This window comes from Egretta garzetta, unplaced genomic scaffold, assembly GCF_000687185.1.
Source record: "Egretta garzetta isolate BGI_Z169 unplaced genomic scaffold, ASM68718v1 scaffold272, whole genome shotgun sequence".
NCBI lineage: Eukaryota > Metazoa > Chordata > Aves > Pelecaniformes > Ardeidae > Egretta > Egretta garzetta.
Window position 1 is genome coordinate 2,581,821 of NW_009258966.1, and position 24,869 is coordinate 2,606,689.

General features: G+C 39.0%; 1 protein-coding gene across 1 annotated transcript in view; it reads left to right on the forward strand.

Annotated features, from left to right (window-relative positions):
• Positions 1 to 3,578: 3,578 nt before the first annotated feature.
• The window catches only part of PCGF3 (polycomb group ring finger 3), a 47,908-nt gene continuing 26,617 nt past the window's right edge, over positions 3,579 to 24,869 (forward strand). The window contains exon 1 of the mRNA XM_035890227.1: positions 3,579 to 3,630. The gene's annotated coding sequence lies outside the window, so the exon portion shown is untranslated. The remainder of the gene's footprint in view (positions 3,631 to 24,869) is intronic.

A 24,869-nucleotide genomic window follows, 5' to 3' on the forward strand; every position in this document is an offset into this window, starting at 1 on the left:
ATACTCATAAAGGTGCTCTGCAATTCATAAAATTGTTTTGTTGGTGACAAGGTGAAAAGAGATAGAAACCCTGCACCCTTATAGTAGCTTAACTGTTTCAATTTAAGTTGTACTTGCAGATATTTTATAATGGGTTGAGGAGAATACAGAGCCTGTGAAGAACTGAAGGTACTTGGTGTGATCATGTAGGATGCATAAGAAAAGGGTCAGGCAGTTTTCTAGAGAGATGCACAGGGGTACTGCAACAGAAAGCTTGGAAAGAAAAAAACATAAAGCATTTTGTAAACTACTTTTTGAGGCAAATCTGTTTCATTTCTTGATGTGGGCTGATCTAGCCATCTTGATCTTGTCACTCTGCTGTCACCGTAGACAATCAAGCCTGAACACTTGTAAGTGTTGTATTAAAGTCGACTTAGAGTTTGTAACTATGCTAGCCTAATACTAGTGCCTGGAATGGCAAGAAATTAATTACCATGCTGTGGAAGACTTCTGCTACTAAGAGGCTGTAAAGTATAGCTTCTAGTTGCTGCAGCTGCCCAGCCTACTCTTGCTTCTCCTGACTACCCGATAGCATGCTTCTGAGCTTTACATTGGAGATATAGGTAAGCTTTCTTGCCAAGAACTGTTCTACATTTACTTTAATAGCTTTCATTTCCTTTTTCCCTTATGACTGTTTAATTTAGGTGGCCTTTTTAGCTTTTGTTAGGTAATGATCTCCCAGGACTGAAATAATTCCAGGTTAAGTTCCTGAACTCTCTGGGAAACTCTGTAAGGAGAAGTAGAAGCATTTCCATTGGTGCTCTAAGCTAGGTATGACCCACGAAGTGGGTGTGGACATGATGTTTTGAAAAGCATGCATGTTGATAGTGTTTCACTTTTCAGCTACTGTCTTAAGAGATGATACTGGTTTACAAGAACATGCTTGTATGTTACAACATAAACTTTCTCTTTTTTTTTTTTTTTTTTTTTTTTAAAGAAATCAAGGGTTGGAAAATGGATTGGCAGAGTGCAATACTGATGGAGGACACAATTTACTCGCCTTTCTGACAGGCTGGTAAAACTCTCTGGCATTTTTGTTTTGTAACTATTGTCTGTTGGTACACCTGTGGAAGTAGCGTTACTAAATGGAATCTTGTATTGGTAATGGTGTTTCAAGATGCAATGGGTTTAAGACTGTTGGCATTTCTGAGAGTTTAGTAGTTTAAACTCTGTTCTCTTTTTGTCATTGCTAGTAAAGATGTTTAATGATGGCTGAAACTTCTCCGATTTGCTAGGGTAGGTATGATGTCGTGTTTAAAGGAAATGCAGAGAAAACCTGTGCAAGGCAGTTTGATTAGGGTAGGTTAGAAGCCAGGAAGAAGCTGTCCATGTCTTTTAGCTTATACAGGACTTATTTTGAAGCTCTGTCTTGAAGCAACCTTATAGTTTTGTATTCCTTGCACCTCGCTTTTTAAAATGCAAGCTTGCTGTATTAGACTGTAAGTTTAGCTAATATGTGGAAGTCATAAATGCAGTAGAAGGGAAGAGAGAAAGGGGTTGTTCTGCATTAAAAGGAATCTTTGCTATTGTGATAGCTAACAGTTTCATTGCTAACTAAAGACACTCTGTAAACAGTGGTTTCTTCTACAGTTGCTCTAAGGAGCTGAGGAAAAAAACCATGCTGCTCTTACCTCAATTAGGTTTTGTCAAGTTAGTTTTACTGAATACGTGCATCTATATTTAAATCAGCAGACTATGAAAATTAAATACAGAGTGTGGTGAGAAATAGTGAGATTGAAGGCCTTATTTGCTATTGAAAGTTTGACTGAAGTTTGCTACTGCAGAGAAACAATCATATTGCAGAACTAGCATTGTAGGAAGGTATAAATCAGCAGCGAGTTCATCTGTGATGCTACTTCCCCTTTTTTCGTTCTTTCTTTTTTTTATTTTCCCTGAATCAGAAACAGTACTTTATACTAGGAACTCCATACTATATCTAGGAATTTAAGGGTCTTCTTATTCCTTCATCAAACACAGCATGCATTATTCAAAAGTAAAGGGGTAGTACAGATCATTCAAAAAGAGATGACAAAGTATGGTGAGCTCAAGTTACTTGTTCTTTGTGCCAAAAGATGACTGCTCTCACTGTTATGACTGCCTCTTTTTCAAATCACAATTGTAAGTTGACCAAGCCAGTGGGGGAAATTGTTGGGGGGGCAGGAGAGAGGACTAGAGATAATTGAGGTGTGTGTGTTGGCTTTACTACAATGCAGGGTAAGACTGTAAGGAAGAAATATGCGAGTGTGAAGAAAACCAGGCTTTTTTTTAGTTCTGCTGCGAGTGGAAGAACTTCTATAAACTAGCTCTACCATTATTTTCCATCTCTCTGCAAACTGGCAAGAAGGAGACTTATTATTATCCCTGTAGACATATATTTAGGTTGACATTAACAGATAACTATTTCATATTCTGACCTTGTGACTGGCAATAACTTAAAACTTTGCCTACATTTAAAGAGCTTGTGTTTTGGCGGCAATAAGGATCCTTCTTGTTTGAAACTGAGGCGATCCTTATTGTTGGAAACTAAGGATATCTTTGCTTTGTGACTAGCATAAAATCATTTTGATTTAAGGTAGGAAGCATTCTCTGTCTGTTGTTTGTGGGCGAGAAAGTGCTGTGCAGTATTCGCTTAATTAGGAGAGGAAAGTTATTTTTTCAGGTTGCCAAAATGAGTATCATGTTATTTGCTGACATGCTAACATTTGCTGCAAATGGCTGTCTTGTCAGGTTTTTCAGTTTTAGTTAAGAACTTTCTTTTCACTCTCAGCATAGCCAGACAGTCTGTGTATGTTACTTTCTTTAGTTGATTATTGTATAATCATTGTGATGTTACTGGATATAATACAACTTTTGCATGGATTATGCATGATGGTATGCCAGAAAGGTCATCTCTGTTATCTTCTCTTGCACTGTGCATGCAAACATTAATATAATGTTTGTAACCCTAAATGTAATTTATTCATGGAAATATATAAGCACTGACAGTGCAGTGTTTGCTGATTTTTCAGGTAATGTGTTGTGCTGCACAGCTTTTTCTAGTTTGTCACCTGAAAGAACAATCTGAGAGGTACAATACATCTGTCTAACGTATATTCTTTATTTATGAATAATTGTCTCTGACATTTCTTATTGTATCTGAACTATTAGTTTGATTACACGTATTGGCATAATGAAAGCCATGGGTCAATTAGTTGCTTTGTTGAAGGACATTGCAAAATTTATTATCACTTACTAAGCAAAATTTTTGTTTTTATTGTAAGAAATTTGTTATACTGAGCAGTGGCAATCAGTAGAAGTTATTTGAGGATTTTTATTTTTTTTTTTTAACATTGTGGCATGCTTTGTTCATTCAGAATGACTTTTCCCAAAAATCATTTGGACATAGAGACTTTTGGAAGTTAAAGTTGTGTCTTGGGGCTAAGGTCAAAATGGACTGGGATCTTATCTCCCGTGTTTCAGGTTATTGTATTTCATACTGTTCCATTGTGATAATAACTGGGTTTCATTTTGTGTTTTTTTTTCCTAAAATATAAAGTATGTTCTAGACACAAGGACTCCGATCTTGGTTTGAGGATTCAAAGTAGGCAAGAGGTAAGGGGATTTTTTTATGTGCCTGTTTTAGTACCTAATCATGCAAACTGATGAAAATACATTTGTCCCTCTTTCTAAATAAAATTATTTATATTTCAAACCCTAACTTTTGTTAAACCTATATTTGTTAAAGATACTTCTAATACTACTTCCTCACTTTAAGAGAGTGCTAACACGCTGTAATCAAATCAGTCCTCTCAATGATTGAAATGCTTTTCTTTCCATCTTTGAATTATTCCTTTATTCTAAGGAGTGGACCCCAAACCAGTGAACAGTGTTTGTCCGATGGGGTCTGTCTGCACTTATGGAAGCCCCCCAGTTGCAGCACTACAGCGAGTGCTTCCCTTAGTCTTTCTTGCTTTAGCATTATACTAGTTGGTTGATAACTAACTGTTTTCAAGCTTTACTGAATCATTTTCAGGGAAAAGCAAGCATAACACCACCACTTGTTGAATGCTCACTTAGAATTTCTTATCTACAAGTGCAAGTTGCTTTTGCCCTGTTCAAAATTCTGCACTTGTGGAAAAGTTCTCTTCTGTTGGTGTGGAAACAGTGTATTAAAAAATTATACTCTGTGAGTGAAATCCATTAGGTTTAGAGATAAATATTTACATTTTTTAGGAACAGGCACATGAATTTATTAACTAAACTGCCTTTTCCTGTAGCAGTTTCCCAAGACTCATTGCAAAGTAGCCTTGCATCTTAAATAAATTTATGCTTTAAGATCATGCTTTTGTATGGGTTGCCACAAGATGATAATTAATTCACAGGTGTTTAGTTAAAATCTTGGTGAAAGAAAGTTCTTTGATCTATACTCATACTGTTCTCACAAATTGCAAAGACATGCCCAATATTTTTGTATTTGTTTCCTAGAAAATCCGTATGTGCATTTTCCTTCCCAACCCTTTCTTCCCAATGATCTCCACTCTTAAATTCTGAAATTCATTGCTACAATGTGTGTCTATTCCTGCAGTGAAATATAAAATCTAGTCTATTTGAAATACTGTGGTAATACCTTATTTTACCAAAAGTTTCAGTCTGTTGAGTAGGAGCAGCTTAATTGAAGGGTGCTTTTTAATAACATTTATCCTTGTTAATCACAGAATGGCAAGGGTTGGAATATTGGCATCATGCTTGATGACACCAGAGTAAATAGTTTATTTGCATACCAATTTATTAATCTTGTACTTCTATTTCTTGACTGACTAGAATGAGGCAGAAATCCCTCCCAAGATCAGGTCATTCTGTAAGAATTTCAGAAAAGGCTTGCATTTATATTCATGAAATGCTTCATTCAGACTTCTTATTTTGACCATTATCCTCAAGAAAACTAGTCTAGATTTGTATAGCCTTGTATCTGAGGCAGCATAAATGGCACCAGGCCAGATAAAAAGGCTTCTGGGTAGTTAGTGGAGCTAATTTTCTTCAGTTCACCTTCTTGCATGTCAGATTCTTTCAAGATTTGACAGAAGTTATCAGCAGCAGTCTGTGTATATTGATCCACATGGAATATTGGCACTTCAAGGTTTCATTTTATGAATATCTTTGAAATACGTAGGTGTAAAAAGTACTGTATTAGTTGCAGTAATTTTTAATGCTTTTTAGGCATAATGTTAGATGCTACCACCAGAAACTGTTTATCAGGAATACGTTTGCTCTAATCTGTAACAGTTATTCAAATTATGTAAGGTTATCGCGTCCAGGTGATAATAGCCCATGGTGTATGATTATGATTTTATGACTAAAACTGGCTTGAATTTGGACAAAGTGTAACAGATACAGTGAGGATAAAGCCTTGTTTTGTTTTAATATTTTTGGACAAAAATTTTAGCCTGGTGTTTTTTCATTTTTACTGACATTAACAATGCAATGGGGCACAAATTAGTGTGGGACTAACTATATATAAACCATTCTGTGATTGAGTATGTAAATGGATTATGGTCTTCAAATGAAGTATTTTTGCTACGTCCCTTTGGGAAGGGGAAGTACATTCTGTCTGCCTGTTTCAGTTCCTCCCTCCATTGCTTCACCAAATGGGTCAAATTACTTGCCTCATGGAACCTGAGGTAGACTTCCAAAGCCACTGCTCTGACAGGGCATTTATTCTCCATTCACAAGCATGAGTCAACAATGAGTTGAATTTTTGGAGGTGATTGGAAAGTGTCATGGAGATTTGTCCTATCTTTACAGTGTGGAAATACAGAATATAAGCATAAGTGAAAAGATTCCAGATTCCTCTTCTGCAGCTTCCATTATTAGGCCTGATGTTACTGTAAGATATATGCACTGGAGGAGTAAGGACAAGAGAACAGTGAACTGCTTTTGCTTTTCTCCCAGATTCCTTAGCCACTTATTGCTTCCTGTGATAAGTAACCTTTTTTCGACTTAGTTAGCCATTATCGCCATCCGCAGATGTTGACGTTTTTAGCATGCAAATGGAAAAAAAAAGTCATCTCTCTCCTCCCATCTTTAATCCAAAACCAAAGGAATGATCTTTTTTTTTTCCCCTGAAATTACTCTTTCAAATGCTTATAATGTATGAGGAGACCTATGCATGGTACATCCTGAGACAAAGAGTCTTTCAGGTGTTGTGTGTAGATCACTGTGAGGCAGTGACAAGTTCTGTCCTCATCAGCCAAACTTGTAATTATACATGTTTCTTGTGAGGTGTTCTATTAAGTTGTGTTCTAAAGAATGGAGGAAGAGAGTGTCAGTGAAGATGTCATCTATTTAAACAACTATTAAATTTTTATTAACATTTCTAAGTTATTTTGATTGTCCCTTATGGCATAGTTCAATCTCCAAAAGCAGTTCTTGGTGAATTGCAGAAAGGAACCAAATTCAGGCCTATAGATAACTGCTAGCAGGCTGCAGTAGTTAACATCTTGCAACTGAAAGACTGTTTCTTCCCTTTGTACTGATATTGAAAACAACGGATAAAAGAAACTTTCTAAGACTCAAAGAGTTTTTAGAAAGTAGGGATTCTTTATTGCAGTGCTGGGTGCATGGGGGATCACTCCACCTATCATGCACACTTCTGTACTGCCTCTTACAGTCTAAATACATGTTCTAGATTAATATTCATAGGTCATGCAAATTATTTCTAGGAATAGGTGGAGAGTTCTAAGAAACCATTAACATATTTTCCTTCGTTTTTACACATGCGCAATCTGTTCTGGTGGTCGCATCTGGGGGTCTTTTGGATGAAGGCAAAACGTCTTTCTCACTTTTAACTTTTCACCTTTCAATGCTGGCACCTACTGCCAACTGTCCATCTGTTACTTTTCTTCCTTTATCTTCCATGCGCTGTTTGTTCTCGTTCCTCCTGGTCAAGCAACCTTGACAAATCGTCATTATCTTTCTTACTTTATCCTCTCCCAAATCCTCCTATCTTTTATAAATCCACTAAGTAACTACTGACTTTATCAAATCATCAGCAAACTAGACAACAAGGCCTAAGTCTTATGCACGTAGGTTGCTTGCAACATTACTAACTTTAACTCTTAAGGTATCACTACTGTACGCCATGCATCCAGCTAATGTTTGAAATTTGTTGTAGGGTGCAGTAAGGGTCTATGAAAGTGATTTTGCTTTTAAAAATTCCTGGGAGAAGACTTAAGGTATACCTGGAATACAATTATTATGATACATCGCAATGGTGGTGTTTATTTATTTACTTATTTATTCCTTGCATGGACTGTCAAACCCTGTTTAGGCTGAACCTTTTCAGAGAATGTTTTCTCCCTCTAGTTTTTGAATAGTTTGTATCAATGTGTGGCTGAACAGTTTTGTTGGTAATGGACGTCTCTTTGAATGTTAATTGTCAATTCTCTGATAATTCTGTAAGTTCAGTGATGTTTTTAATGATGGATACTTTTTCATATAGAATGAATAAAAGATTGTTATAAAACGCTTTAGATCATAGATGACTTGCCACTGCTTTCTTTGTAACTTGCTGCTTTCTGATCTGCTGCTGTGGATTAGAAAGGTTCTGCAATATATCACAGAATCATTGCGTCCACGTGAAATGCTGTTGTGAATGCCTGACTCCTGACAGCATAAAAGCCACTTTGCAGTTATTTGTCTGCTTCCATACTAGTTTTCCACAAAGATGTCGGTGTCTTGTTTTAAGGGATGCTGAGGAGTTCTGTGCAAAGATCTGAATGCAGAGTGTGTCTTCAACTCCTTTACGGACTACAACTGAACTTTCCCAGAGGCTGTATACCGTTACCATGACTGGATAAGGAAGAACTATTTAACTTCTGTACCTTTCAAAGATGTGATTTCTATACTTCTGACTTTAGAGAAACAGACTTGAGCATGTGACAAAATGACTATATATAGGGCTGAAAAGGGAAATTTCTGTGCAGGAGGTAGTTAATTTCTCTTGCTAGCTGAGTATGAAGCTTGTGTTAGTGCTAGAGCAGGTGCTGATAAATTGTATTAAGGGAAATTGATAATTGCTTACTTTCTCTGAGATTTGTTTAAGCTGTTGGTATTTGGCAATTTGGAGAATGTTTTCATGGCTACTCCTTATTGAAATGTAAATCTTATGGAATATAAGGGAAATGCAGACTGTCATTTTAGGAGATTTTACTAATGTATGCCGTAAGAACTGCAACTTGAGAATTATGGCTGGTAGGCAAATTAGTGGATCTAGCTCTCATCCCACCTGCCTTTACTCCTGAAGAGTTTCCCCTTGCTCTTCTGCTACATTGAGCCTATACTGGCATAAAGCTACCTTCATCAATGGTTTGTGCTAATATTCTATACTGTTAGAATAAGCATCTGATATGTAAGGAATTTTTGGTTCAAGGTGGCCTTCTACATAAAGGGGGGTGGACAGTTGCAGCCAGCAATTTCTAAAACTGCAGAAGTGAGGCCATCAAAGCCCTTACACAAGTGAAACTAGTTTTACGGTAAGATTATCGTGTTGCCTTAAAATTCAGACCTTTCAGCTCCTGCCTACTGCTGAGCAAATTTTCTGTTTTAAACAAAATGGCAAAAGTCAGGTCACAGCAGTGATCAGGTCACAGGAAAGGTTTCGGTTCTGTAAGTGCTGAATCCTCTCATGCTATTGTGTTCCACTGGATTTTTCTGTCAAAAGTCATTTAAACCAGTGTCATGCTGCAGCTTTAAGAGTGACAGACAAGGTAGTGATGTTGTAATGGTCTTGCTCTGCTTTTTGGTCAGAGTTTGAAGAACTTCCTGTTAATAATGACTTTGATGCAGAGTTTAGAATGATTGAATGATGTTCTGTATGTTCTATGAGGTTTTCTTGAACTGTGACACATTATTGGATTATTAAGTGAAAAAAGTGCCTTAACAGTTAAATTTTTGAAATCTTTCCTTACTGCAACATGGCTAGTGAAAGATCAGCCCCCAACCCCGCCCCAAACCCCCAATGAAACAAAAAAAGGTTTGATAATTGCAGATATCTTTTCTGTGAAGTGTTATGTCTTTGTGGAAGATAATGCATGTTTTTGTACCGCTAGACATTTAACTTTCTCCCTCCCTTCCTACACACGTGCAGAACACCAGATCTAATGATGATGAGGAAGTGAAAAATGGAACGTGAGGGCTTTAGAGGTATACCTCTTTCTACAAGTGTAAGTTTTCAAGTCCTGTTACCCTGTTGAGAATGTTGTGAACCTTTTTGAATTGGAAAGTTGGAGCACTCTTCACTCATTTACAATGGGGTTGGAAAAGGATGGTTGTTTCGGTTCTTAGAAGACAAAACCCCCTGGACCACCCCACCACCCTCCCCCCCAAAAAAGACCCACTAAAAAAAAATACCTGTCATTCTGCACTCTGACTTGAAAATGTATTACTTGTTTTACATGAGCACATATAGCAATTTAGGGAAATGTCAGAGATATCAGGCTCATGTCATTCTAATGATTTCTTGAAGCCTGGCAGAAGTGTGAGGTGAAATCTTTCCTTTATGCAATGTGGTTGATCTCCGGTCCAGACATCTTAAGATGAGTTCAGAACATATGGCCTATGAGAAACATGGTTGATGAAATGTCATTATGAATGTCTTCTGTGTTTTGGCAACAGGTACCTTAAAACCTCTGTGCTGTCTGCTGCTTCTAATGGTTAAAGTTATTGCACTTAATTGCTGAAAAGCTGTAAAGGTAAAAAACTGTTAAGATGGCTGGGTTAGCATATCTGTAGTTTAGGGCTGCATTTTATGTTCTTGTTCTGTTTTAGTGTCGTAAAGGTAATATGGTCAGCATGTCAAAATAAGCCAAGAGCTGAAAAAGCTACAGTTACTGTATTGGAGGAATGTTTTTCATGCTTATTGCATGAGTGCTGTTTTCCCCCCTGTCTTTATAGTCTATTTAATTATGAATGGGAAAGAATTAAAAAAACCTACACAGTAAACTAGGTTACATTTTGGTGTTTAATTTTGTCTTCCAGGAGAATAAATTTCCTTTTCTTACTCCTTTGCTCAAACTACTGTTTTTCACTTTCCTTTCTATTACCTGTTGAACATTGCCATTTCTTTTCTAATTCCTCTCAAGTATTCATTCTTCTGCTACAAGCATACGTGCTTTTGTCACTCTAATGCCAGTCTTCATTTTAAGTGCTGTTTATATTGAAGTTGGTTTGAGTGCAGTTTACATGGGTGCAACAGGAGAAAAGGAGAGCTCTGCTGAGCACAGTTGCTATGTCCAGGTTGCTGGTTTTTCCCTGCCTTTGCAGGGTTGATGAGTGCTTATTCATTGCCCTTGATTCTGCAGAGGGCAAATGGCCCTGAGGTTTTTTTTTTTGCACAGCTGTGGAATAGAGGGCCTCATGGTGTCTTGACAATCAGCTGCTCTCTTGCTGGTCGATGGAAATGCCTTTTGGGCCTTCAGCATTGTGGCTGTCTGTCTGCTGGCTTTCAAGGGAAGTTTGTCATGTGTAATGGATGATACTTCAATGAAAGACTTACCATAAGAAACACATGCGCTGCTATAGGGCTGACACTAAAGAAGGGTCTGCTAGAAGAGAGATGATGCTGCTTCATGATAAGTGTACCCTCTTTAATAAGTGATGATTTTCCCCTGGTATTTTAGTATGGCTATCACTGGTGGAAGGGGGGCGGGGGGGGGGGGGGGGGGGGAGACAGGCAAAAAAAAGAGGAAGACAGCGAACAAGTAGCAGTGTAGCTTGGCTTAAAGTTAGGTGACATAATTCAGGCTAGGAACTTCATAGTAGGATTTGAAAAGTTCCATGCTATTGTTGTGATGAAAATAGTTTTTCACAATAAGTTTATCTTGTAAGCTATTAAAACTGAAATTGATACATGGAAGTACTATAGATTTTTCCCTAAAAGCACCTGCAAAGAGAACTGGCTACTTCAGATACTAGTCTCTACTGTCATAAACAAACTGAATTAAAGATTAATTTTGTTGTAAAAATACTTAAGTTCCTAATACTTCATCTATTCTAAAGATTCTACTGAGCAAAGAAGTGGAAATGAGAATTGTCTCACTGAAAACTTGAAAGTTTTGGCTTTAGTCTGTTCAGCCTGACTAATACGTTTTAGTAGTTTACTTGACACAGTCCAAGGTATTTAGTGAAGAAAATAGCAAGTCCTCAAAACAGAAAAATCGGATGTTACTGTGTTGTCTCCAAATATTAGGACTGTTGTGTTCCTGCTTATTAAAAATAATGAAGCCTTGTGCAGGTAAAATGGTGTTGATTTTGATGAGGTTGTCTTGACTTGTACAGTCAGCTTTATCAATGAGAAGTGAAAGTGTACTGATGTGGGTTCTTATCATCTGATGAGGTTTTCTGTACTTTGGAGTGTTTGGGCAAATATGTAATTGTATCTTAGCTTAGTTTTGGACTGAGTCAGCTGTTTGAACAGGCTGTGTACGTGCTCAGATTGGTGTGTTTCTTCAAGGAAAGGAACCGATGTGCGTAGCAGAGTGAGAATTGCAGGATAGAAATGCAGCAAGCCAGAACTGGATTGGCACAGCCTGTTGTCTGAGTTCTTAATTAATAAGTAGAGTATAGTAGACTTCAGAACTTTTTTTGTCACCCTCAGATTCTTCATGTTATGCTGAGGTGGGCAGTGTTGGAAATCCTGACATTAATGAGGACTTGTCAAAAGTCAAGTCACTGCTCTGCTATTTGGTATGGCTTAGGCTGTTACAAATGGTGTCAGTGCAGGTGATCTGAGTATCTCTCCTCTCCTGTTGTACTTGAGGTCTTAAAGCAATGATGAGTGGTTGCAACAGGTGTTTCCTATAAAACTTTGAAAATGGTCACTGTGAAAACAGATTTTATTTCATTTGTATTAACATCTAGTTAAAAGAAAGCTGTTGTAGGCCTTGCATAATAAAGCCAGACTTCTCTGCTATTTATACTCACTGTACTTTGTATCCTTTAAACTTAAGTACTTGCAGAATACTGTCTGCTGTAAAATTAGCAGCAGTGTCTAAATTTGATCAAATGCTTAAAACCCATACAATTTTCATTTTTAAAATCAGTTGGACTTATTCTAGTGAAGACTCAAAACTAACTGTTTCTCTTAAGTTTGCAATGTCTAGCAGCGCAAACTCCTTTATGTTAAACAAAGTGAAATGCTCTTAAAGATAGTGAGGGGAGATTGCTTGGATGCTTGGTAAATATGCCACAGTAGTGAAATAAATTAGTAAATTTTTAGATCATTAATCCATACCGTTTGCAGACATATTGACAAAGAATTACAATCTCTTGGAGTAAAATTCAGAGGTTATGAATATTTTTCCTGCTGGCAGTGATTGACAAGTGTAGCTTTATTCCAACTGTTAATGGGTTGATATATTATAAAATGATTTGTATGTCTCCTTGTTAAGAAAAAGAAAGCTTTTCATAGTGCATTCTGCAGTATTTTTAAGAAGGGGAAATCTTGCAGTTTTTGGAAGTAACATGTACAAGCCCCTGGTGGTTTTGCTCTATCTTGACACCCGCAGGCCCCAGTGCAGATGGTCCTGGTTTTGTATTGCGTTCTTGTATACCTTCTTCAATGTTTTCACTTTAACAATGGCATTTGTTTGGGGGAGGAGGGGAGACGGGAAAGAGGGAAAATGTTTTCAAAATTGAAGTTTCAGGACTTCAAGGTAAGAACTGAGGCAGTCAAGCCCTGGAAGATATGGAGGACTGAACAGTTTTTTGGTGGAAAGAAAAATTTCTGCTTTATTGATTAAAATCCTGCTACACAATTTAATACTAAATAAACAATGATCATGTTTGTTTTCACATTTGCAATCAATTGAAAGGCTAGGATTGTGTCTGGGGCGAGGAAGCTGCAGCAGCAAGGGTTCAAAGGAGACTGTGTTATATCGTTGTTTCAGTCTATATATGAAAGACCTGAATGTTAGAACAACAGAAGTGTGAGCGGAGTGCCTCTTAAAGCCCTCCTGGGCTTTCAAGAACAAAAGAACAAAGAACTTGCAAGGCTCCATTTCATTTGAGTTGTATGGTTCATGGGTAGCTAACTTTATGTAAGTTACTGTGTGTACGTTGGAATCCAGAAGGAATACAGAATGCATACTGACCATTTGCAAGGTGAGGGGCAATTCTAGCAACATTTGCTCATTTTCTGTCATAGCGGCACAGAGGCAATTACTGGACAGATCAGTGAAGTTGAAAGCTTTGATCACTGAAATTTTTTGACCAAAGGCACATATATGTAATTTTTCATATCCTTTCAAATCTTGTTTGGATAATTAATCATCAAGTGCTGTAATCTGGGTTTAAAGTATGTGGGGAAGTTGAAAAGTGATTGCTGGTAAAATGTGCAGTTGAATTGTAGCACCTTCCTACTTCTTACCTGCTGGTAGCTTCTGGCTTCTCATTACAGATTTCCATTTTGACAGCTACTGTTTAACTGGGCTGCCACTGTGTCTGGACCAGAAAGTGGAGTCAGGTGACTGAAAACCTGAAGTTTTAAAGGCCTTTTGCTAAATACCAAAAAAAAAATTTCTTTGGTTCCTATATGAAGATTCTTTATCCTCTCTTTTTCAAAAACAGGCAGTATTTGCATGAGAATGGGGAAACTGTTGTTCCAGAGAGAGACCTGTAACTGCTTCAGAGGAAAGGTATAAACCCCCTAGTATTCAGATTGCCATACTCAGTAGGGGTACACCTTTTCCTTGTCTTTGTTAGTAAGTGGTTGGTTTCTGGGGTTTTAGAATTACATATGACATTTTATGTCACTAGCTGTTTTCATTGTACCTAGGATTAGGATTTTTCAACAATGGAAGTTAAAACATGTATTTAAGAAGAAGGAGGAAGGGAAAGATCACCAAAACTTAAAGTTTGTAAGGCTTCTTCTCCATGACGAACTTTTCAAGCCCTTGTTATCTTGCATGGAGTCAAGAGCAATCAGTGCAAATATACACCATCAGTTCAAATGAACAACTAAAAGTCACTTGGTATTTTGAGTTGCTCATCTGTTCTGCAGAGGACATAGCAATGAAGATTATAATCTGTTTAAACTGTGGTTAAGTCCTAAATTGCTTTTTCTGAAGTGCATGAATAGTAAACATTCGAAAAAAGTTATATGAGTTCTGATAGTAGAATCTCATCGAAGGTTTGGTTTTGAAGGGCTTCGTTCTTTGTGAGATTCGAGGCTGGTTTTGACTGACTTTTAATTACTGGAAGTCAAGGATCTCTTCGTCTCCTGATCCATGTGTACTGAATTGAAACTACGTGCCTTTTTAATGGCTTGTATTTTCTGTCTCTAAATTCTCAGTGGGGAAGATATTGAAACATACTCTTCTGTGTATGACACATGTTTCTGTAACATTTTGCCAGCACTTAATTTGGGATGGTGCTCAGGTTAAGAGTAGTCTTTTCTTCAAAAGCTTCCTGCCTCTAGCAGTGATTTTGATTTCTGATAATGAGCCAGATTTTATTTAGAGAAGGTTGTATTGGTATTCATTAACGAAATGAAGGTTGCTCTGAAGATAATGCTATGTTTTCGTAGTATTTTTAAAGACTTTAAGAGCTTTGACACTTTAAGACACCTTCAGAGTTTTATTAGTGGCTGTAATCTATGTTGATTGGAAATGATCTTGTACCCTCAGCACTAAACAAAGGAAATAGCAGAATGTAGAGAGTAATTTGAATGTAACTAAACCAGTGATTCTTTTGTCAGAAATGGAAAACTGGTTTAGTAGGATCAAATCTGGCCAGTCAGACATTTTTATTCAGGCTATCTTGCAGAAAACTTTAACGTTTGTTGCATGGATATTCTTCATCCCAATATTTGTTAGTCTGCTCTTAGGACTGTGTCAGGACCCTACCATGAACAATTCATGATCTGAACAACTAAGCATGTTTTAGTTGGAAGAAGTGTCTGGAGTTTCAAGGGATGTGGTCTCACAGACTACAGAGCCAAGGTAATGGCTTGCTGCTGCCAAAAAAAGTTAAGTTTTCACTGTGCAATGCATCCTCTGCTGCACCTTGAATACTGTGTTCAGTTTTGGGCCCCTCACTACAAGAAAGATGTGTTGCTGGAACATGTCCAGAGGAGAGCCACAAAATTGGTGAGGGGTCTGGAGCACAAGTCTGATGAGGAGCAGCTGAGGGAACTGGGGTTTTTTAGTTTGGAGAAGAGGAGGCTGAGGGGAGACCTGATCGCCCTCTACAACTGCCTGACAGGAGGCTGTAGCAAGGTGGGGGTCGGCCTCTTCTCCCTGGTAACAGGCGATAGCATGAGGGGAAATGGTCTGAAGTTGTGCCAGGGCAGGGTTAGGTAGGACATTAGGAAAAATTTCTTCACTGAAAGGGTTGTCAGGCTCTGGAATGGGCTGCCCAGGGAGGTGGTCGAGTCCCCATCCCTGGAGGTATTGAAAAGAAGGATAGATGAGGTGCTTAGGGACATGGTTTAGTGGTGGGATGGCAGGGTTAGGTTAACGGTTGGTCGTGATGATCTTAAAGGTCTTTAGCAACCTAGGCGATTCTATGATTCTCTTCCTTTGAGCGTTCTCAAGTTCTCCTTGAACCTTCCTGTGAATAGCTGAATTTATCAGTCCAGCAGAAGACTAGCCACAGATTTATGAGTCATTCCCAAGGCACTTCTAAGCCTTGAAACAGCACTACCTATATGGAAGGTGCTGTTTTAATGAGACTATTAAGAGCTGCCTTGAACAATATAGTGATGAAATTCTAAAGTTCTGCTAATCAAGACAGGTAGATGGCAGATAAGGAAAATGTTTTCTACTTCAAAATGGCAACAGAATTTTTTTTCTTGCAAGAAAGTTTGGTGTAATCTATAAAAACTTTTCTAAACAGAAGTCTCATTAACTAAGCTTTATTTTAATCATAGCCTTACTAGTCTATATGAAGAACTTTGTGCATGTACAGGTATTATGCAATAAACCACAAATACAGTAATAAGTCCACCTGATGAAAAAAGATCCATCAAAATAAGAATTAGAAATAATTGTGTTGATATTTTAGAGCTTTGAGACTATTAAACCACCTTTTCTGATTGGATTATATTACAAGTGGGAAGGTTTCTTTAAGTTACCTAGTATTAAATGAAACATCTGCTTTGAGACAGTGTATTTCCTCATTTCTCCATCTTAGTTCTTCTCTACTCATGCAGCAGCTGCCATTTCCAGAATGAAATGGAAATTACTTACATCCCTGTAACACAGTTTCAGAGTATAGATAGCTACTTTGAATACTTGCTGTTACTCACTGTTTGCATACTTCTGCAACTCTCAAAACCAGAGAAAGCAAGTGTGTGAAAATGATTTCTGTGGAGGGTAAGGTACTGGCTGAGCTTAAACACAAACTTGTAGAAGTTTGCATATGACAGTTAAACGAGTTTTAAAAACTCTGCTGTCCCCATCAACAGATGAGTGCAAAAGTTACGGAAGATACTTACTTGTCCTATGATTCTTTCTATTTAATGCTTTTTTTCCCCCCTGAGATGGTACTCAGTCTATAGGGGTGTGTAAAAGGACAGCATAAAATTCTTTGTAATAAAATTTCATCCTAGCTTTCTCTGAATGGGCTTAATATTATTGTAATAACTGACATTGTAGTTAAGTACCACATCTCTAATTTCAGTGATGTTGAGTACAAACAGAGCAACCAAAACCTTTTAAAACCAAGTTTTTTTTAAGAGTTTTGACCTTTCTAAAACCTTTCTGTCTTGCCCTTTCCGTTCCCTCTGCTTTTCTGCTGCTGACTCCTACTCTGCCCACTACATTACTTGCCTCAGAGGTTAGAAGGATTGAGTGATTGGGGTTGAAGATGAGAGGATCCTGTTTCCCTTAGCAGCTGGTGCTGCAGGTACAATGAAATTTAACATTTTCATTCTGTTGCAGTAGGGCCACCTCATATGCTCTCTGTCTGCAGGTCTCCAGAGACGCTGCTGCTCATTGCAGGTCTTTTGCCAAAGACACCTTTCCTCCAAAGATAAAGAACTTTCATACCAAAGTCTGGAGTTCTGACTGTGGTGGTTAGAGTCTGGTGCTAATGGCTTACCTCTGGAATCTGACTGGCTAGCTAGGTGCTTCCTAGTGACCGATGCAGTCGGTTAATAGACATTCACAATACTAAATGTCCCTGTATTTTTGTGGTAGTACATTTACTGCCATTTTAAATGTCCATTCAAGAAACCTAGCAGAGTTTAATCAATGTTTTTTTTTCTTTCTGAGGTTTACAGGCTAGCTTTATGATATTAATACATGAGACCAATACAATTTAGGAACCCTCACTGTAGTATGCTGCTTTTGAGATGGCTACTTTATTTGAGGGAAAAAACCTTTTAAAGTTAATACTCTGTTTGAAAGAAAACTGAAAGTATCTATAAAAAATGGTATTATGTTCTTTTATGTTTCTGATCATGTCTTATTTCTGATAAGAGATGCCTGCCATCTGTTGCCACTTGAAAAGCCTCCCATTGCTGAATTATGAGACTGTGATCTCTTCCATAATTACACTTGCCAATGTGTCTTGGGTAGATGTAATTCATATTTATCCCTTGCCTGACTCTGTAAGAAGAGTGGCAGTGGAAAGAGAGGAGGAGGAAGGCTATAGGGAATAACACACTGGGGCTGACAGTTGCGATGGTAGGTGGGAAGCAATCAAATAAGTAGGCCACGTTGCATTTGGTATGTATACACATTTTCTTTATTTAAAAAGTCTGTCATTCTCTTACTTTTTAGTCTTTACTCTTATTACTGCTACTCTTAAACAGAACCTTTTAAAATGCCAGCCTCTGATTTTGTATTGATGCTTATGCATATTCATATAAGGCAATTTTCAATCATCATTACTTGAAGCCAGGAAAACCTTAGTCTTGCATTTCTTTGCACTGTGTTTCCTTTCACCTTCAGAGCTGAAGGGTTCTAATGCCAAACTCTGTCTCCAGCTTGATGGAAGCAGGATGCTTGATTTCTGTGCTCTTTTGGGCTCCCATTTGTACATTTTAAATGCACTTTTGTTTTGTTTCCATGTGTATACTCCTGCAACAGAACTCTGTAGTGGGCTTCTACAAGAAAGATTTAAAGAGGTTACAGGTAGTCTATACAAGAGGGCATTAATAATGGATGCACTACAAATCAAAGAGTTGAAGGTATGACACAGTTTGCATTTATTGATCTGCATGGCGTACTGAGAAGGAAAAACACATACTTACATCTACCTGAGTTTTCTGTGACCTTGCTGTATCAGGGGCTACATCGTAGAGAAACAATAAAAGCCTGAAATATTGTCTGGATCATTACTTAACTTTGCTAATGTCTCTACCATGTACCACTGCCTCTAGGTAAATAAACAAGGTTCCTGACTACCTACATTAACTGAAGTGTAAGACTATTACAGATATTTGGGAACATTTTTGTAAAGTACTCCTAAACCTAACTCTGAGATAGAAAACACATGCATAAACTTTCCATTGTATATTTTTAGCTTAAATAACTCTGCTTTCTCTTTATCTTACAAGTAGCAGTCGTACTGCCCTCTCAGACCAGGATGTGATAGATGGATACAGGAAAGACGGAGGGTTTTTTAGGTCATGCTCTTCTCCTGGTACTTGGTTCCAGTTCCATGCCGTTTTTCCTTGATGTGTTCAACTAGAATTGAACATTATTTCACAAGATGTTTCACCAGTAGCTTACAAAATTGCACTGACAATGAACTGTGGCTATTGAAATTCACCCATGACACATTATATCTGATTATGGATGCAGTAAATGTTGCTAATGTTTGAAACTTGTGCTTTCACATGCTTAGATGGAAGGCACTATATATGGGGGATTTTATATTACTAAGTCATGGTGACTGTGAATTCAGATCTACTGTAAATGTAATAAAACTCAACATTTACCGAAAATGAAATACAAGTCTTAATGCAGGGATGATGTCCATCTTCTTTGCAGTGTTCTATTATGCTAATGGGTAGACAAAGGTATAGATGGGCAACCTGATCTAGTTAGCAGTGTCCCTGCTCACTGCAGGAGGGTTGGACTAGGTGACCTCTAGGGGTCCCTTCCAACCCAAAACATTCTATGATTCTATGAAAGTACAGTAAAATACTGTGTATTACAACTCTCTAGTGTTTTGCCTTTTTACTGACAAATGTATTTATCATATTTAGTTGATTTTTTTAAAAGGAATTACAGTTAATTATATACTTGATTTTCAAAGTGTCATCTTTAATTTAGTGCTTTATAAGCATCTGTGGTCAGGTGAAAAGTTAAAGAAAATAATTAACTTCCATAATCTGGGTATTTGTAGATCTCTTTGACTGCAGACACTTTGAGAAATCGGTTGTGTGACCATTTTTACATAAAATTTAGCAAGCAGGTAGTGGTTGTTTGACTGCTCAGGACTCTAATACAGTCAGTTTTAATACCAAACTCCAAATCTAAGCAACGTGAAAGAGAAAATATTTAAATAAAACCTTACATTAATATGCCTTAGTATCCAGCCTTGGTATTAGACACGTATCTAGTAACTCAGCTTTTTATGATTAGGTGCCAAACTGAGATTGAATGGCTCTGGGTTTTTTTAAAATATACTTAACATTTTGATACTACTTATATTTTGTGAATCTTCTAAGAAAGTTAATTCCTGTAACAGCTGGGAGGAGGTGGTGTTTGATGTTCCTCATTCCTCTCTGCAAAGTGAAAATAAGTTACCAAAATGTCTGTGAAGGCATGTAGGACCCAGTCTTGAGTCACTCAGTTGTCTTCAACTGCATTGCTATTTCTCCTGCTTTACTAAAGTTCTTTTTTGTCTCTTTATATCTTTTGCTAATAACATGCAAGACAGAAATTTTGAACAGTCATCTTTGCTGTTTTGACAACTTACTGCAGGGCATAATTCATTTTTTGTAGACAGAAACAGGTGTTTTATGGAAAAGTATCAGATAATTCAGTCTCTCATTGTACCATAAAAGGTAAGTACGTGGGGTGAATAAAGATTAAATGGGTTGATTTGGTGCTACTATGTCCTGATTATGACTTCCACTTTATCTCAAACATTTGTGTCACTTTTTACATGTCACTTTGTGATGGGTTGACCCTGGCTGGACACCAGGTGCCCACCAAAGCCCCTCTATCACTCCCCTCTTCAACCAGACAGGGGAGAGAAAAAAATATCAAAAGGCTCGTGGGTCGAGATAAGGACAGGGAGAGATCATTTGTCAGTTGCCATCATGGGCAAAACAGACTCAACTTGAGGAAATTAGGTTAATCTATTACCAACCAAAATCAGAGTAGGAGAGGATAAAAACTGCTGAATCTTAAAACACCTTCCCCCCACCCCCCCTTCTTCCCGGGCTCAACTTCATTCCCAGTTTTCTCTACCTCCTCTCCCTCAGCGATGCAGGGGGATGGGAATGGGGGTTGGGGTCAGTTCATTACATGTTGTCTCTGCCACTTCTCCCTCCTCACGGGGAGGACTCCTCACACTCTTCCTCTGCTCCATGGCAGACAGTCCTCCATGAACTGCTGCAACGTGAGTCCTTCCCATGGGCTACAGTTCTTCACGAACTGCTCCAGCATGGGTCCATAATTTCCCCAGGGTGCAGTCCTTCATGAGCAGACTGCTCCAGTGTGGGTCCCCCATGGGGTCACAAGTCCTGCCAGCAAACCTGCCTCGTCGTGGGCTCCTCCCCCATGGGTCCACAAAGTCTTGGCAGGGAACTGATCTGGCCCAGGCCTCCCCTGGGGGTCTGCAGGGCTGTTTTCTCTTGCATCCTCTCAATTCTCTTCTCTCTGGCTACTGAGTTGCAGCAGGGTGGTTTTTTTTCCTTCTTAAATATGTTATCTCAGAGGCACTACCACTGTTGCTGATCGGCTTGGCCTTGGCCAGCAGTGGAAACAGGGAAAACTTCTAGCAGCTTCTCACAGAAGCCACCCCTGTAGCCCCTCCACCCACCCCCGCCACTACCAAAACCATACCACACAAACACAATACACGCTTATTAACAGTGGTGTCTTTTACTTTGCATTGGAATACATGAGACCTGTGTAAAAGGCAATGTGTTTTGCTTTGGGGGGGATATTTCTTAAGCCATCCTAGCACAACTATTAGTGATGGTGTGACTATACCCAAGTAGTTTCTCTTTAACTTGTTACTCAAGTCTTCTCAAAAACCACCAAAGTACTCTTGAGCAGAATAGATCAAAGAAATGGCTAGTACATGGTCATGTTCAGAGGATGTTTTCATGAAAGTTTTGTGATATTAGAGTCTCTTTTTTTTTTTTTTTTTCTTTCTTACCTGATGGCTGATGTTACCATTAATCATGATATAAATTCTCTAAAATAACACAACAGACTTAATTTCAAATAAGTTGGCTAAAGATCACATTCGTACCTTGCTTGACTTGTTACCTACTACTCTTTGACTTTTGATCATGAATAAATTGTTAAAAACTTAAGAGTAATGTGTAATGACTGGAGAATAGTAGGAATTTCTGACTTAAAAGTCTGACTAGCATAAAACCCATCACTGAAGTAGTCTCTTCGGGAGTCATGTTGAAAATCTAGTTATACTTACTATGTACAGGCAATTTTACTATAGAAGTATTCAGATGGAGCTTATTTTGGTTGCCAGGTGGTTGGAGGGAGGGAGAGAAAAAACATCTCGTTCATCTAGTTATGGAACCAAGACTAGAGATTAAAAAAAAAAACCAACCCAAAACAACCCTTTCAGTTACCAATTTACATAGTCTGCTTAACTGAGTGGGATCATGAGTTTTGAGGGTTCTTTAAACTTTCTTCAGTATTCATGTGAGGACAGTAATACTCTTGTATTAATTAAAAATTTTTAGACGTCTGTCATGAAGGGGCTTTTACTTGTTGTCCATAAAATAAGGTGGGTTTTTTTGCTAGTTCTTCAGAACAGTGCTTAAGACAAAGAGACTTAAACTTGGGGAATATTTTAGAGAGAAAAATTTGATAGTACCTAAAGCTCTAGATTGCTGTTCCAGGTGTCTCTTTTTCACCTTCCCTTTATCTTAGTTGGGTGATTCTAGCTTTGTGAACGTCTTTTGTTGGCAAAGTGTTCTTGATGCCAGAAAGCAGTATGTCTGACACATACCTCTGAAAACTTGCCTGCAGCTTATACCTTCTAAAAAAAGCTCCTGATTCATTAGGGAACAGTGAAATGTCTCGGCACTCCCGCCCCCCCTCTCCTTCTCCCCCTAAAACACTCCCAAGTATTGGAATATGTGAAAACAAAATAGGTATTGATGTTTGCTTGCTCTAGGAAGACATGGCAACTTTCTAATCCCTTTGTGAAAGGTAAGTACATTCTGATAATTAAACTTTTATATAGGTCTTGTAACATCCTAGCTTTTAGTAAAATTAACTTAAACCTGTGTTTTGAAATAGTGATTATGAAGGAACTGAGATTGGGTTGTAACTGGCTAGAAACTGAATTAGTGGAGAATGTTATGTTGGTTATAAGAGTCAGGCTGTTAACCTACACTTTGTTGTGGCAGGCAGGCAAGTTCCTGAAAGAAACATGGGGGTAGTGGCTTATCTGAATAATTATGTATGCCCTGTGCTGTGTAATTGGAATGGTTGGGTGGTTAAACTCGTTTTTCCAGTGGTAAATGTAGCTAGTATTTTAGATGTGTTAGGCTCTTTATTAAGGCTCTTTATTCTAAATGTCTTATTTTAAGATAACGTGAACTTTAAGAGTCTATATTCTTCTGGGCTGCAAGCGCACATTGCCAGCTCATGTTCAGGTTTTTGCTCACCAGTATCACTGAAGTCCTCCTCTGCAGGGCTACTCTCAATCTATTCATCCCCCAGCCTGTACTGATAATGGGGGATTGCCCTAGCCAGATTCAGGACCTTGCCCTTGGCTGTGTTGACTTCACGAGGCTCACATTGGCCCACTCCCCAAACCTGTCAAGGTCCCCCTGGATCACATCCCTTCCCTGAAGCATATCAACTACACCACTCATCTTGGTGTTGTCCACAAACTTGCTGAGGGTGCACTCAATCCCACTATGTCAGTGATGAAGATACTAAATAGGTATCTTCAGTATTCTTCCAGTGTGGACCCTAGGGGACCACCACTCATTACTGGTTTCCACTTGGACATTGAACCATTGAGTGTAACTCTTTGGATGTGGCCATCTAGCCAATTCCTTGTCCATCTAACAGTCCATCTGTCAAACCCGTCTCTCTCCAATTTAGTTGGAACCTGCTTCTGTGAACATGTTTAGAAAGATCTATTACGTTGCATGGTAAAGCTCATCTGCACACCCACAAAGGAGCACAAAGAGACAGTGGCAGGGGAGATTACTCTACCCTGCCTAGCTCCTTCCAGGCCCATCACAGGCACCATCAGCTTATCAAAGGCTCATCTCCACAAGCCCAGAGGAGCACAGGGGTACAATGGCAGGCAGGCAACCCAAATTAAGCACTCAGAGGAGGGCATACCCCATGAGGTGTTTAACGCAACCAGTGCTGTCCCTGAAACCCCCATTGTCCAGACATGACACCCATGACCATGAGTCAGTGCTTGAGCACCTTTTGGGCTCGGGGCTGGAGGTGTTACAGCCAGGGTATGGGACATGTAGGATTCAGGGGGAAGAGCATTTTGGGATTGCAAAGGATTTATGTGATGGTTTGGGGAGGAGCTAATGGCAGGGGAAGGGAGGTGTTTAGGTGATTTGGGGAGGAACAAACCTAGGAAAACAGGAGCAAGGGGATTTAGAAAGCCGGAAATGCAGAATCATTGGCTGGTCAGTACATATGTCTGGCCGTGCCCTGTGTCTGATCAGTGCGGTCTGTCTTACCTTCTTAAATTCCTTCCTGGGTGAGGGGTGTTCTGTTCTGTGTGCAGGTGCGTCTGGGGGGGCTTGAGTGCCAGCAACTGCAGTCAGCCCACAGGTCAGAGGGCCCAGGGTACCAGCAACTGGAGAGGATGGAATGAGTGGACTTAAGTCCCAGCAACAGGAGTGGGACCCCAGGTCACTGGGGCTTGTGTGTCCATGGTCCCAGGAAGTGGAGCAAATGAGCATTTGGGCACTGCAGCTGGAGTGGGACTGCAGGGCAGAGGGACTGTGTGCCTGAGTCCCAGCGGCTGGAGAGACCAGAGTGAGCAAAACCAAATACGAGAGACTGGGATGGGGCCAGGGGTCAGAAGCCCATGTGTTCATAGTGCCAGCAATTACAGGTCTGAGTCCAGCTGCTAGAGAGGTCCACCTTCCACATACGTGTATATGTTCTCAGTAGTGGACCTCCATTCGGCCAGAGAGGGGAGCAGGGTGAGGCTGTTGGTGCTGTTTGTGTTCATGTTCACGTGCATGTGTCTGTCTTGGTTGATCTGTTGTCACTGACTGTGGTGTGTATGTGTTGTATATGTGTACTCTCTGTGTGTCTGTGCCTACTGGGAATATGTGCTCAGCTTCACTACAAGTTGATCTGGGGACTTGGAGCTGCTGCGACATCACCTTTTTTGGGCTGCCAGGTGCAGCCTGATTTTCTCTTAAGTCTCCATTGGTGCTCTGCATTTCACGTCTACAGTGTTCACCAGTGGAGAAACTAGTCATCGCTCTTGAATCTTTTCAGAGGAAAGGAACAATTACTATAAGTAGGCTGGAAGGCAAGTGGCTTTCTTTGCCAAGAGTATTGTAATGGAGTATGTTGCTCATTTCTGTAAGTAATATTAAATGATTTAAAATTCTTCTTTAGGACCAATTTATATCAGTTTTTAGTAGTGTTTTAGTGATGTAACAGTGAGGCAAATACTCAGAAAAGTGAAAAAAT